This window comes from Magnolia sinica, chromosome 2 (assembly GCF_029962835.1).
Source record: "Magnolia sinica isolate HGM2019 chromosome 2, MsV1, whole genome shotgun sequence".
NCBI lineage: Eukaryota > Viridiplantae > Streptophyta > Magnoliopsida > Magnoliales > Magnoliaceae > Magnolia > Magnolia sinica.
In genome coordinates, this window is record NC_080574.1 from 52,275,351 (window position 1) to 52,291,463 (window position 16,113).

Sequence of the window (16,113 nt, forward strand, 5' to 3'; positions counted from 1 at the left end):
GAGTCATCCTTATATTTCACTGGTATTCCATGATCTCTTGACGGATTTCTTCTGAGAACTGGTTGCTCCACCTGCTTCTATACCTTTGCCTGCAGCTTAGGCTCTACTTGTGTATCAACTTTTTCAGTCTTGACATCAATGACTACAAATTTCTCTGGTTTCTTACATTTGTCCTTACAAAACAATGAATCTTCATCAAACCTAACATCCTGACTAATTATGATCTTTCGTGTGACCCAATCGTATAACCTGTACACTTTCACACCATCACCATAACTCATAAAAATATACTTATTAGCCATTTGGTCTAGCTTATCTCTTTCAACTAATGGTACATGAGAGTAAGCTTCATAACCAAATGCATGCGACTATGAGTATTCTACCTCATGACCACTCTATACTTCTTTAGGAGTCTTTGTGGTCTATCGATATAGATGGGAACATATTCATCAGGTAACAAGTTGTGTTAATGGCCTCTATCTATAACTTCTTGCCCAATCCAACCTTACTCAACATGCTTCGGGCTCTCTTTAAGAGAGTCTAATTTATCTGTTCTACCACTTCATTCTACTCAGGAATATGCCTCACAATCTCCTCATCTTTGCAAAACTGATTAAATTCATTTAAAGTGAATTCACCTTCGTTATAAATCTTTAATACCTTCAATTTTTGTCATGTCTGCCTTTTAAACATTGTCGTCCACACTTTAAATGTGGTGAAAACATCAGCTTTATTTTTAAGAAAATAAACCCACACTTTTCTAAAGTAGTCATTAATGAATGAGATAAAATATGATGACGCCCTAACAGAAACAATGGGCGATGCACCCCATACATCTGAATGCACATACTTAAGCACACATTTACAAATATACTTTCTAGTTTTAAAAGTTAGCGTTGATTGTTTACCATATATACAATGCTCGCATATACTAAGTTTAATGCTTGTAAAAACAGGAATCAAGTAATGATAGGAAAGTACTTTCATGCCGCATTTATGATGGGGTTTTCCTCCTCAATTCAGAGGAGAGATAGTGCAGCGGGTTGAAAATTTGAAGTATTTCACCGTGCTACTCAACTGGTCGAGTGGGATGCTCGACCGGTCGTAGGTGGCGCTCGACCGGTCAAGTGGGGCTCGATTTAAAGTCCAGCGATCATCTGATGAATTTTCTCTGGGTTACTCGACCGGTCGAGCAAGGTGCTCGACCGGTTGAGTAGGTCGCTCGACTGGTCAAGGACTCGGCTAGACTAGTAAGAGGGTTTACGGTTATCAAAGGTGTGAGAGAGAGAGAAACGAAGAGAGGAAGCTTGTGGAAGGGAGATTATGTTCATAAAGGTGATCTATTGTGCACTTGATATCTTAGTGCTTCTACGTCCTCATAATTGGTGAGATCTCTTCATTTTTTCTTATTCTCTTATTGTCTATCCACTCCTGCGTGAGTGAAGAAGGTTTGATCCAAGCGGTGTGTGCTTGTGATCGGTTGTAACATTTTACTTCATAGTGGATTGTTACTCTAGACTAGGTCCAATGGTTTTTACCTCTTTAAGGGTTTTCCATGTAAAAATCTCTTATGCCATGTAGTTTGTGCTTTGATTTATTTCATTGATTTATTATCACATAATTCTGGTATTTTTAGGAGGCTAGATCCTAAGGTTTTGTACAATGGCCCCCAACAAAGTGGTATCAGAGCTAAGTTCATTGAACGAAGTAGGATCGATTCTAAATTATGGAAGGTAGCTTATCAAGGATGATCAGTCTCAATATTTCTAACTGGATCATATGGAAAGCTAAGATGGAGGACTTGTTTTATTACAAGGACTTATATTCTCCAATTTTAGGCATATCAGCAAAATCCAAGGATATGTCTGATGATGATTGTAAGAAGTTAGACCGGAAGGCGCTGAAGTTTATTAAACAATGACTGGATGATTTTGTGTTCCACCATGTATCTATGGAGACCTCAACCACTAGCCTATGACTGAAATTGAAAGGGCTGTATCAGAGGAAGATGGCCAGTAATAAAATCTTCCTGATATGACGACTTGTGAATCTCAAGTTCAAAGATAGTGGTTCTGTAGCTGAGCATATGAATGAAGTCAGCGATATATTAAACCAGCTCTCCACTACGAAGATGGTCATGGATGATGAATTACAGGCATTGTTATTGCTTATCTCATTGCCTGATAGTTGGGATACATTAGTGGTATCTCTAAGTAACTCCGCGCCAGACGAAAAAATATCCATGGAACAGGTTACTAGTTGTCTCTTCAATGAGGAGATAAGGAGGAAGTCTTAGGGGTCTACTCAGTAGGAGGCCCTTGTGACATAAGAACAGGGGAGAGGAAAGAATAAAAAAGGCGAGAAGGCCCGAGATAAATCAAGAGACAAGTCGAGTACTAGGAAGGATGTTGAATGCTGGAATTGTAGCAAGAAGGGCCACTACAAGGATAAATATCGTAAGAATAAGAACGACAAGAAAGGAAAAGGAAAGGAGAAGGAAGATGAATCAGATTCCACTGCGGTCACTTCATATGGCGACGTTGTAGTTATTCTTTTAGTAGATCATGATGTTTATCTCACGGCTACGAGTCAGGACACTGACTGGGTGATTGACTCAGGAGCCTCTTTTCATGCGACTCCATGTAAGGACTTCTTCACAAGCTACAAGTCAGGTGACTATGGGACTATGAAGATGAGAAATTCTGGCGTATCAAAGATCATAGGGGTCGGTGATATTTGTGTAAAGACCGATGTGGGCGGCATATTAGTTCTCAGAGATATGAGGCACATTCCAGACCTTCGCCTCAACTTGATGTCGACGGGAAGGCTGGATGATGATGGCTATGAAAGCCAGTTTGCTGGTGGGTACTGGAAGCTCATCAAGGGTTCGTTGATCACAACTAGAGGAAAGAAGTGTTGCACCCTTTATAAGGCAAGTGTCAGTGTGTGCAAGGGTGGGTTGAACGCAGTGGAAGATTCAGCTATTGACATGTGACACAGGCGTCTAGGCCACATGAGTGAAAAAGGGCTTCAGGTACTAGCGAGGAAGCAGCTGCTTCCAGACATGATAGGTATACCTCTCAAAACTTGTATTGAATGTTTATCAAGGAAACAATATCGATTTTCATTTATTAAAACTACTTCTCATGTTAATAAAGTGCATGCATTAGATTTGGTTTATTCTGATGTTTGTGGTCCTATGAGGACAAAAACCTTGGGTGAGGCATTGTATTTTATCACTTTTATAGATGATGTATTTAGGAGGGTTTGGGTTTATACTTTGAAATCCAAGAACGAGGTCTTTGGTGTGTTTAAATTGTTTCATGCTATGGTCGAAAGAGAGACGGGTAAATCATTGAAGTGCATCCACAGTGACAATGGTGGTGAATACATTAGCGACTTTCATGAGTATTGTAAGTCCCTAGGTATACGACATGAACAGACGGTTCCCAAGACCCCCCCAACATAATGGTGTGGCTAAGCAAATGAATTACACCATTATAGAGATAATCAGATGTATGTTATCTCATGCGAAATTGTCTAAGATGTTTTGAGGAGAAGCAATGCACACAGTAGTGTATCTGATAAACATGTCTCCATAAGCCCTGTTGAATGGAGAAGTGCCTGAGAAGGTGTGGACTGAACAGGATCCATGGTACAGTCATTTCAGGGTGTTTGGATGCAGGACATCCATTCACGTACCAAAGGACGAGAGGTCCAAGCTCGATATGAAGATCAGACAGTGTGTGTTCTTGGGGTACGGTGATGAAAAGTTCAGTTATAGATTGTGGGATCCGACCGAGAGGAAGCTCGTCAGGAGCAGAGATGTAGTTTTCTTTGAAGATTAGTGTACAGAAGACATTGGTAAGCCAGAGAAGAATCAGCCTAGTTCAGGTGAGCTAGAGGACATGGATTCGGTTATTCCTCCCATGGTGCCTAATGATAGAGGAGTACAAGAAGGTGCAGAAGATAAGGGAGTTCCTACAGAAGATGGACCGGGGGAGCAGCCCCCACTTGATCCACCTGTTAAGCCACAGGTGAGGAGGTCATCTGGGGACAGACAGCCATCCAAGAGGTACTTACCACATGAGTACATTATGTTGACTAATGGGGGAGAGCCAGAAGATTATTCTAAGGCCCTAGTCGACAAGCATAAGGGGGAGTGGTTGAAAGCTATGCAAGAGGAGATGGAATCCTTGTATAAGAACCACACTTATAATATAGTGAAATTGCCAAAAGGCAAGAAAGCTTTGAGTAAAAAGTGGGTGTTCAGAAAGAAGGTTGAGCAGAAGAATTCACAGACGAGGTTCAAGGCCAGACTTGTGGTGAAAGGGTTTGGTTAGAGGAAAGGCATAGACTTTGAGGAGATATTCTCACCGGTGATGAAGATGACATCCATATAGGTGTTGCTTGGGTTAGCGGCTAGCATGGATTTGGAGATAGAGTAGTTAGATATTAAAACTGTCTTCCTCCATGGTGACCTGGAAGAAGAGATCTACATAAACCAACCAGAGGGGTTCGAAGTCAATGGTAAAGAGCATATGGTGTATAGGCTGAGGAAGTGCTTTTATGGGCTGTAATAAGCTCCACGGTAATGGTACAAGAGTTTGACTCATTTATGTTGAAGCATGGGTATGACAAAACGGAGTCGGACCACTGCGTATTCATGCGCAAGTTCTCAGATGGTGATTTCTTAGTTCTGCTGTTATACATTGATGACATGCTCATCATGGGAAAAGACATCAAGAAGATCGATAAGTTGAAACAAGAGTTAAGTAAGTTTTTGCGATGAAAGACTTAGGCCCGGCTAAACAAATCCTAGGAATGGAGATAACCCATGATAGAAGCAACAAGAAGCTTTGGCTGTCACAAGAGCGGTATATTGAGAAAGTCCTAGAGCGGTTCAATATAAATACAGTGAAGCCAATCAGTACTCCATTAGATGGTAACTTCAGATTGAGCGACAGACAGTGTCCCAAGATGAAGGCAGAGGTGAAAGAGATGCAGAAGATATCCTACGCGTCAGCTGTAGGAAGTTTGATGCATGTTACGGTGTGTTCACGCCCAGAGATAGAATATGCGATTGGTGTTGTCGGCCGGTATCTTGCCAATCCTAGCAAAGAGCATTGGATAACGATGAAATGAATACTGCAGTATCTAAGAGGTACATCTAGGTTGAGCCTATACTATAGTGATGGAAAACTTGTGTTAGAGGGCTATACAGATGAAGATATGGCAGGCGACATAGACTCCAGGAAGTCTACATCAGGGTTCATGTTCATATTTGTAGGGGGAGCAGTTTCTTGGCAGAGCAAGCTACAGAAGGTCGTAACATTGTCGACGACAGAGGCTGAGTACATTGCAGTCATAGAGGCATGTAAAGAGATGCTTTGGATGAAGAGTTTCCTATAAGAACTTAGCCTAAAGCAGGAGCAGCACATGGTCTATTGCGATAGTCAAAGTGCTGTACACTTGAGCAAAAATCCAAGTCAGCACTCCAAGTCGAAGCACATAAAGATTTGGTATCACTGGATCAGGGATACTTTGGAACAGAAGGTGTTACAACTTGAGAAGGTCCACATGGACGATAATGAGTCAGACATGATGACCAAGGCTTTGGTCAATGGCAAGTTTGAGGTTTGTAGAAACCGAGCTAGCTTAAAGAAGGTGAATTCCTCTTGAGTCAGAAAAGGGGAGATTTAATGGGATTTTTCTCCTTAGTTTAGAGGAGAGACAGTGCAACGGGTTGAAAATTCGGAGTATTTCATCGTGCTGTGCGACCGATCGAGTAGGACGCTCGACCGGTCGTGGGTGGTGCTCGACCGGTCGTGGGTGGTGCTCGACTTAAAAGTTCAGCGACCATCTGATGAATTTTCTCTGGGGTGCTCGACTAGTCGAGGGAGGTGCTCGACCGGTCGAGGACTCGGCTCGACCAGTCAAGGGTTCGCAGATTCGAGTCCGGATCTTGTGCGGACTGCGAAAATCTGAGGCAGTTTCGCAAGAGGTGCGAAAGGGAGTTTGCCTAAACTATAAATAGGGGTCCCTACGACTTTTCTAGGGTATGCAAGAGGTAATAAAAGAGGGTTTTCTAAATCTTTACAAAGGTTTGTTAAAGGGTTTAGGGGTATCAAAAGTGAGAGAGAGAGAGAAAAAAAGAGAGAGAGGAAGCTTGTAGAAGGGAGGTTATGCTCATAGAGGTGATTTATTATTGTGTACTTGATATCTTAACACTTCTACGTTCTCGTAATCAGTGAGATCTCTTCGTTTTTTCTTATTCTCTTATTGTCTATCCACTCCTGCATGAGTGAAGAAGGTTTGATCCAAGCGGTGTGTGCTTGTGATCGGTTATAACATTCTACTTTATAGTGGATTGTTGCTCTGAACTAGGTCCCGTTGTTTTTACCTCTTTGAGGGTTTTTCACATAAAAATCTCTTGTGTCATGTCGTTTATGCTTTGATTTATTTCATTGCTTTATTATCCCATAATTCTGGTGTTTTTGGGAGGTTAGATCTTAAGTTTTATGCAACGGCCCACAACAAGTTATTCATGTGGCCTAGGCGCGCATGCATAATCATGCTGACATGGATTCTACCACGGACGCTGCAGCTCTACCCATTTTAGTATTTCTAATTAACTTGTATAGATTACTATTCCGTTGCGCTTTCATCATAATAAGTACCCATTTCGAAACTTTAAGGACCATGTCATAACCAGTGAACTTATAACCTAGTACATGAATAGCCGCTAGAGATATCAAATTTTTCTCGAGGTCCAGAACATATTGAACATCTATTAAAATATTCTCCACCCAATTGAACATTCTTATGCACTTTGAACCAATTCCACTTTACAGGCAATATCATTGCCCATACAAACCTATCCAAGATGTACTCATTATATTAATGAATTAATCCTTGTGAGAAGTCATGTGGTAAAAGGTCCCCGAATATAAAATCTAGTCATTAATAAGGTAACCAGATTTGCATGAGGTCAAGACATCATCATCATCGCCTTCGTCACGTGATTGCGCTATGTTGGCCTTTTTTAACGCATTCTTTGATTTTCCTCTCCTTTGAGCCTTAGGGTTCATGTAGTCCTTCATATGCTCTGTCATCCCACAATTCCAGCACTTTATCTTGTCATTCCCTTTTGATTTAGATCACGATCGATAATTGCCCTTTTCCCTTTCAGCATTCCTTCTATTGGCAACCAACGCATCCGTAGAGGTACCCCCGCCACTGTCCCTCTTTCTCAACTACTTCTCATAAAGGGCTGAGATGATAGTCTTTACATCGATGGTATCCCTATCATGAATCAGCGTGTCTACCAGATTCTTGAAGGATGATGAAAGCAAATTCAAAAGAAATAAGGCTCAATCTTCTTTTTCGATCTTAACCTCCGCACTCATCGATTTACATAACAATTCGCTGAAAGTGTTCATGTATTCATTAATGTCAGATCTATCTGTCATCTTAAGATTATAGAATTGCTTCTTAAGATATGAACAACTACCTAGGAATTTCTTCATGTAAAAACTATCCAGTTTTGTCCATACCCCTGCGATGGCCTTTTGATCGAGGACATTATATATGACATTGTTCGCTAGACATAACTGTATCGAGGTTATATCCCTATCGTGTAGGTCATCACATTCTTCATTAGTCATTGAAGCAAGATGCTTCGCCTTGCCAAGGAGAGCATGTTACAATACTTGCTGAACTAGGAGGCCTCTCATCTTAACCTTTCATAATTCAAAGTTATTTCTCATGGTGAACTTCTTTATTTCATACTTAATATTAAAACCCTTACAAGAATATTTTCATATTCAAAAAAATCAAAACCCCAACGTTCACTCTGATATTACCTGTTGGGGGGACACATGGAATCAACCCCGAGTAAGAATCAAACAATAAGAGAACACAAGTTTTATGTAGGAAAACCCTTGTGAGAAAAAACTACGGCACAAAGCGACAATAAATCCACTATGAAAATCAATGTTACAAGAGATGAAAGTACTTACCAATCCGAGAATAAACTCTGAAAAACCATACAAAAAGCCCTAGCTTTGATCTCCAATTGCTCATAAAAACCCTAAACATGTTTTCCAATACCCCAATCCCTGATTACAAACTCTTAAGTTAAAACCATATTAGGAAACAAAACCCATAATTCCACCAAACTACGCAAGTCGGTCGATGTGAGCTTCGATCAGATCGAGTGCCATCGACGACCCATCAATGGGATCAAAGCCAACTTTGATCGAATTGATTTGGACCAAAAAACTCTGGACTGTTGATGAGATAGACGACTTCTCGATGTGATCAAGTGGTTTATCGATGTCATTGACGGACCCAGTTGTAGACAAATTGAAGATATTAGACAACAATTGCAAGTACAACTAGTATAATCATTTCAATGAGTGTGAGGTTTTATTTTTGTTGATTTATCTAGTTGAAATATTTCCTATACCATTGTTTACAACATTAAATGCTCTCAAATATTATAAACAAGATATGCATGTGCAATATAAGATGATCATTACATCTGGCTCATTGTACAAAAGTGGGCCTATTAATTTCATAACTAAAACAAAATCATATATTATCTTTTCTGATAGTTGTCAAAAATTTTCATTCTGTGGCCCACATAATGATCACATAGGCTTGATTTCTATAGCATCTCATCATTATTATATAAATGATAAAGCAACTTATCATTTATACAAATGTAAGTAAAAATATTCCATAAAAAAGAATGAAAAACCTATATTTTGAATCACATTGGAAATGAAATCTAGGATGCTCTGGGTTGCACTTTTACAAATCCTAAATTTCAATTTCTAACAACCCAAAATCTAAGATTTTGACGGGGTACCAGAAGAACCCTAATGAATTGCCCAAGATTAATGCATTAGATTGTTTACGTGTCCTAGTGCAACTAGCACACTAGGAGCTCCATTGTCAATTAAAAGTTCTTCAATGTTACTCCTAATTTTAGGACGTGTTTGGATGCTAGATTCCACCGCGATGTTATGTAAATTGGCAATGATTATCACTACCACAATAGTCCTCAATAAAGCCGCATGTAAAACAATGCTACCGTTGCTGCTTCAAATCTCTTATATGCATGCAATGTACTCACGTGATTATATACATATAGATATAACTTGCCTATTACATGTTATATCTACATTATATCTACGCCGTTCATTCATTTTGCAATATCATTTTAGGGGATGACCCTAAATATTAGCTTCATTCAACGCTTCTATGAGCCACGGGGAGTTTTTAATGAAAGGCATTAATCCCAACTACTTTTTGTGTAGTTAATATCTGTTTTGGATGCCTCATTTAGTATCTTTCCACAAAATAATATCGTAAGGTAAATGAATAGTGTGATGTAACACATATACCATGGCGGGCCAGTGAATAGGTAAAACTATGCCACCTCAATGTACCTTTCTCTCCAAGTCAATGATAAGTCCAAAGGATTACTATGGTTTGATAGCTTGATTTATCCAATAGACTATAAGGAATAATGATGTGAGTTTCACATCACACGCCGTGGAATCCAGCCATCCATACAATGGGCCAGGCTTGGGCGTATAAATTCAGAATTTTGAAGCCTGAAATAGTTCAAAATCCGGGCCAGGCCTGGCCCATTGACAGCCCTAACTGTTATTACCGTGCACCTCCCCTATACCAAGCTCTATGCAGCCAAGCATGATATTTGTGTTAAATCTATTAAGTCCCTCTTATTTTGCCAGTTATTTATAATATATAAATAAATCCAAAATTAAGTAGGTCATAACACAAAAAAAAGTAGAGATTAAACGCACACTCTTAAAACCTTCTGGTAAGTCAAAGAAGCTTTGAATGAAGCATTTTTTTTGTTCATGCATGGGTTAGATGGCATCTCATGCCTGAGTAAGATGGTATGTAAACATCATATGACATATAAACATTACGGTATGCCCCCACAAAGCTTTCAAATGTTTCCAGTGGCACGCCACTTGCTTTAGGCCGGCCTTGTGTTTCGGGATCATGTCCTAAAATGAGCCAGTGAAACAGATGGACAAAAGGGATATGACACAAACAACACGGTGGGCCGCACATAGCTTGGGCTGCAGGGCTCCTGTAATCGTTGTCACAGGCAAGTCACGTCCAAGGACGAACCAAAACATCATCCTCAATCACCTTAGGTATATAGTACGTTTGCCTTTTCTCTTTGCTACTGAATGTGAACCTTCGCTCTATTTTTCTTAAGTTGGTCAGATGTTGGACGGTTACAAACCGTCCAATCTGACTGACTCACGGTTCATACAGCAACCGAAGGGGCAGCCATACGATCAACTGCTGGATCACGGAATGATGTGTCCCGCTTGCTGCGAACCGTATAAACGCTAGTCCCGAACGGGCACTGCACCGTCGTTGGGCCCGAGGATTATAACATTTCTTCGTCCAAACGCAAACATCGCTCTATAACCCCTTTTGAAATCCCATTTTTTCTGCTGTTTTTCCTTTTCCAGCTGCCAGCGTTCCGAATCACTGATTCTTCACCGATTCCTATCTTTATTCCCGAAACTCTGCAGCAAAGGTATGATTCCATCGTCGCTCGTCACGCAGAAATTTTCTTTTCTCGTTGTTGTGAAACCCTAAGCATCAATGTAAGGCCTTTCTTTTTTTCTCTGTTTTATTTTTTCATTTTTGTTTAATTTTTTGTACATATTTTTCCTCTTTCTTTTCAATTTTTATTATTTTAGGAGATCTTTTTATAGTTTCGTCGATCTTTATATATATATATATATATATATATATATATATATTGAAAGATGATGCAAATTTATTAGGCAGAAGCGCCAAAAGAAGAAGAAAAAACAAAACAAAACAACAGAGAAAAAGGAAAACTATGCAAAAGGAGCCGAAAAGCTCCAATCCATATCCCCAAGCTCGGAATTACAACCACTCAGACACTGAATTCCCCACCCGAAAGAAAACGATCCCTGCAGACAAAGAGAGGTTCCAAAAATCGCTGTTGTTGTGCTCAAGCCAGCCATAGAGAGGCCAGCAGAGAAAGCTTCCACTTCCATTGAAAAGTGGAGGCCATCGATCTTGAAATTTGGCAAACCGAAATTCTTCATCTGATATATTTTTTATTTTTATTTTCCCTAAAATGCTAGGTTGAGCTCAGATTAATGATCTTGATTGCTTTGGGGTCGTTTGGCCACCTGGAAAAGTACACTGCTGGAACTGCAATCCTTAAGGGGCTGTCTAGATTCAGGTCAAGTTGTGTTGCGACAGGCTATTTATGGACATTGTTGGGACTAGTGGTTCGCAGACATGATGTCATGATTAGTTGTTCCATTCCTTGTTTGTCAGGCTCATAGAAGAGGAACGATGGATTGTGGATGGTAGTCATTGACTTTGACACATGCACATGGTGACACATGTGCTACATTTTCATATGCTTGAATATTGATGATGGCACATGCACATGTGGAGTGCTTGAAGTTAGATGGTCGGCGATCATAGACATAGCAGATTGGAACATGTCACGCATGTTTACAGATAGGAGCATTCCTAATGGGCATTGAAACTGTAAAGTGTAGCTAACAATGAATTCTACCTCTGAAGTAGAGATCACTATTTCATGCTTTGATGATCATATGTTTTGGAATACTTGTTTAAAAGTGCCTAGGTTCCTATGCACAAGTGGTTTGACAAAACATGGAGATGTACTTTGTTCTAATTGCTTATCAATGACACAACTTTGCCCAAATCCAAACATCCCCTGAGTTGGGCAGATTATTGCATTTGGCAACATGAAAAAAATATGATCAATAAATTCTTATTGGAATCCATTTTTAGCAAAAGGCTGTTCTTGAATTCCTGGCCAGATTCTGGTGGGCAAATTCCATGGGAATGTGTTCTCTCTTGACAATCGTGTTTGTATATATGTATAATAACCCTCAAAGGGGAGGATTTCCTAGTATCCCAGTTTCTGGATACATAGAATTACCTTCTTAGTTGCCAAACATGACCTAAAAAATCAAATTCTCAAGGACTTTCTTTCCTATAAACAGATTCTTTAGTAACTTTTAAATTCCAGGTTGCCAAGTCACCCCTTGAATTCTGCCGCTTAGTGTTGAATACTCCATGTGATTCCATGCTGTTAATCTATACGATGGCTTAAAGCTATGGTAGTTTTGAGCAGTAAGTTAGGCTTGTTTTGTATATGAAGATGATTCCATTGTGGACAGTAGTGAAATGATGTCGTGTCCCATCACAGGGAAATGTAGCAGTTTTAGACATTGGCTGTGATGCATAGTCTGTATTAAAGTTGACGAGACTCTACTTACAATTTGATGTAGGAGACGCGTGATCTAGGCTAGATATGATGTAAGGAAATTATAGACTGATTGAATAACAATTAAAATCATAAGATATACTAACCTACCACAAATATAAGAAATCAAATAAACAATAAAATTTAGATTTCAATCTAAATCACTATCCCATAATAAACTGAAGCATATAAATATGAAATTTCAAAGGATCAATGGAAGGTAGAACTTTCCCCTTTAGCATAGGCTTACGTCTAATTCAAAGGGGTTGATTTAGTTTTTCTAGGGTTATGGATTTGAAAGGAATTACGGCTTTGGTAGGATTTTGGGATTTATGATTTTATATGGAATTGAGGATTATTTAGGCTAGGGTTTATGGGATGGGAAGATGGATTGAAGAAAGGAAGAAAATGGAGAGAAGGGGGCTGACCGTATGGTTGTATGGCCATGTCCATATGTGTAGGGCTGATGGTGATGGGTTTGGGGTAGCGGGTTTAGGTTTAGAAGGATATATAAAGGGATTTAGGGTTTTGAGAAGAAAAGTGGAAGAAAATAAGGATTTGAGAAGAAGATGAGAAAGTCAAGATAAAAATACCTTTTCAGAGAGTAACAAAAAGGATAGATTAGGCTTCAAACCTCGGCCTCGCACCATCAATCTCCATTCACAAGAGATTTTCTATCTCAAAACAAGAGAGTTTTTTTTTTTTTTTAAATTTTTTATATTTATTTTAATTTCAAAACATTCAATAATGGGCTAGGGCTAGACGTCCAAGCCTTTTATAGTCTCAAAATGGACTTTTTACAAAAAGGCACTCTTAGATGGAAATCTTCACATGAAGGCACTCAATGACTTTTTATAAAAAAGCGCTCTCAGATGAAAATCCTCACATTAAGATTTCGATGAAAGAAAACTTGTTCTTAACTCCTTAATCTCAACTAAATATCAAAATAAATCCAACAAGAATAATAAACTAAATAAAAGAATAAATCTAAACATCCTAAAGTCTACAATCAATGTGAAGATCACAATGGTCTAACCGTTCGATTAAAGCGTCCTCAAGATCCAGCCATCTGATTAACATGTCCTCGCAATCCAATAGTTCAAACTCCTCAATAAGCAACGCACATGCATCTTCCTGGTGTAGGGTCTTCGAAGATGCAGGATCATGCATGTGAGGTCTTTAATGTAGCCCACTTGGGCCCATGTAGTGGTCACCAAGCCGAAATGAATCTAGAGCTGATCTCCTCCTTTGGTATACCCTGTAAGGTGCTCTGATGTCCTAATCACAAATGCCTCGAAGTTGAACAGTTTAAGCCAATTGTAAGCTCTAGAGCTTCCACAAACCATTTAACATCTGTTGTATTTTGGCCATAGGAATGGTGGTCGATAGTCCTAGCATAGATTTGAATATCGGTATCATATCGGCATGAGACGATACGCGATACAGGGCCGTATTGGCCTGATACAAAAAAAAAAAACTGACCCGTATCGGCCGTACAGGGCGTATTGGCACCGATACAAGCCAATACCCCCATAAAGGCCAATTTTGAATTTTGATTTTGGTTTTTTTTCAAAATTTTACTTGTCTACTCTTCGTCTTTTATCTTCATTTAAACCATGAAGGCAGCTTGAAAACTCATTTTAGACTAGATTTAGACCTATTTTGGGATAAAAACAAATGATTTGAATGAGATTTGGCGAATTGAAGCAAAGTAAACTATTATGAGAAAAATCGGAAAGAAGGGTAGACCTTCACTTTCTTTTTAATATTTTCATCTTCTTTTTGTTGTAGTTCAATGTAATGGGCCCTAATTCACCAAATCATGCTTGATTTGTGTTCAATTAGGGCCCACTTAGCTGACCTTCAACAAGTCAATCTGACAAACATCCTTCTCATTAAAAAATGGTCCAATACACCATCATATGCATGTCCAAAAAACAAAAAATGATAGATTCTTGAATATCTTATTATTCTTTTTTTTTTTCCCTGATATTTTTGTTAATTCTTTGGCTTAAAATTTTTTTTTTGACCGATGTGGGCTGACACGGACTGATTTTGATGCGCAGCCCCCGTATCATATCTTTTTTCGGCTGGGCCAATATGTCCCCCAATACCTATATTCAGAACCATGGACTCTTAAGTGAAAAGGCGAATACCGTTTTGTAGTTACTAGTTAATAGTTAGTGCTAACTGTTGTTGCCAAACAGATTATGGACACAGTAAATGTCTAATTTTGTAACATTTGTTACGATAGTTACTCGACTTTTGTCATGAATGCTGACAAATTTTCCATTAGTTACTTGGATGCACGAAATGGATTCAAAGACCAAATGTGGGAAAAGTTGGTATTTGTGATGGGTCAGGTTCCTAGTAACCATGGAACTGAACAACCAAGCACCCTTCCCTTTGTAAATTTGTTTGCTATTTTGGGTTTTAATGAAATTCTGTTATTTATACAAAAGAAGGCACCATTTTCCTGAAATGTCACCAGGAAATTGTAGAAAGAACTTTCTAATCATCATTCTACGTGTTGTGACCTTTAAAAAGAAAATTCTAGGTGAGTTTTGTTTCAGACAGAAGGAATCATCCAATGCAGTCGAAGCACTTGCTGGATCTGACTTGGTAGCGAGAAAATTTGGCATGAAAATGATTCCTAGAACTTGCTGGTTGCAATGATTTAATGGTCTATGAGGGTTTGGTATTAATTCCCAAAGCTGAATATGGTTTGTATATGCACACCAAGGCGAAGTGACTATTAGGGCTGTTGAGGGTTGTAAGATATCGATTCCAAAAACCAGTTTTACCAATTTTGATTTTGGGTTGGAATCATCTCATCGTTAGAAGTTTTATGTTTATTCTTCTTCATTTCCTTTTTATGGCCATCCATGCTCTATGTAGGGGTAGTGAGCAGAGAGTTCTGGGAGAATCATTCTGAATATAAGAAATGTAATCATTCTGAATATAATAAATCTTCACTGGGGGCTTGGTTTATTTATTTATTTTTTGAATATTGTTGGTTTATTTTATTTTATTTTTGTTGAAAGGTAACTCAACTTTATTAGCATAAAAAAACGCAAGAACTGAGCTAAACAAAGGACAATGAGAGATATCTTTCATGCCCCGAAATTCAGAACAAGAGCATGGATGGACAACAAGGACAGCTCCCTCAAGAGCATGGATGGACAACAACCAACCATCAAGGATGACAAGCTTGACTAGGGAAATGATGTCAAATGGTTAGGGATATGCATTAGTGGGATGGGTATCATAGCTTGCATGAATTTGGTGCCGATTTGGAGGCTTTTGAGTGGCCCACCAAATCGTTGACACTTTCATATGAATTAATTTTTTTTCCTTCTTATATTTATTGGGGAGGAGCGATGTCAGATGTTTCCGATTATGCATTAGTGGGATGAATGCCATGCATTATTCATAGTTGACTACTCAAATGGCCCATTAAATCAGTGACATTATTCATCCATTTATAATTTCAATTTTTTTCTTAAAATTTCTTTGGGAGAATGATGTCAAATGCTTAGGGATATGCATTAGCGGGATGAGTGTTGTAACTTGCAAGAATTGTGGGCCAATTTGAGATCAATCAAAGCTTGTCAGGTTAATAAAATCATCAAACAAGTTGAGACGCATTCTCACCAAAGAGTGGACTGTTATGCCATCATAAACATGGTTTTTTTTTTTTAAAAAAAAAACACATTTGGAATCCTTTCAATATTTGGGATTTTTCCCACTTTTTTTTTTTTTTTTGG

The 16,113-nt window shown here is 38.9% G+C and overlaps 1 protein-coding gene across 2 annotated transcripts in view; it reads left to right on the forward strand.

The window, feature by feature from the left end:
• Positions 1-10,293: 10,293 nt before the first annotated feature.
• LOC131237098 (ubiquitin-like domain-containing protein CIP73) overlaps positions 10,294-16,113 on the forward strand; it is a 34,445-nt gene continuing 28,625 nt past the window's right edge. Inside the window, exon 1 of one of the 2 annotated variants that reach the window (XM_058234752.1) lies at positions 10,294-10,597. The gene's annotated coding sequence lies outside the window, so the exon portion shown is untranslated. The remainder of the gene's footprint in view (positions 10,598-16,113) is intronic. The other variant, XM_058234753.1, reaches the window with a different exon arrangement.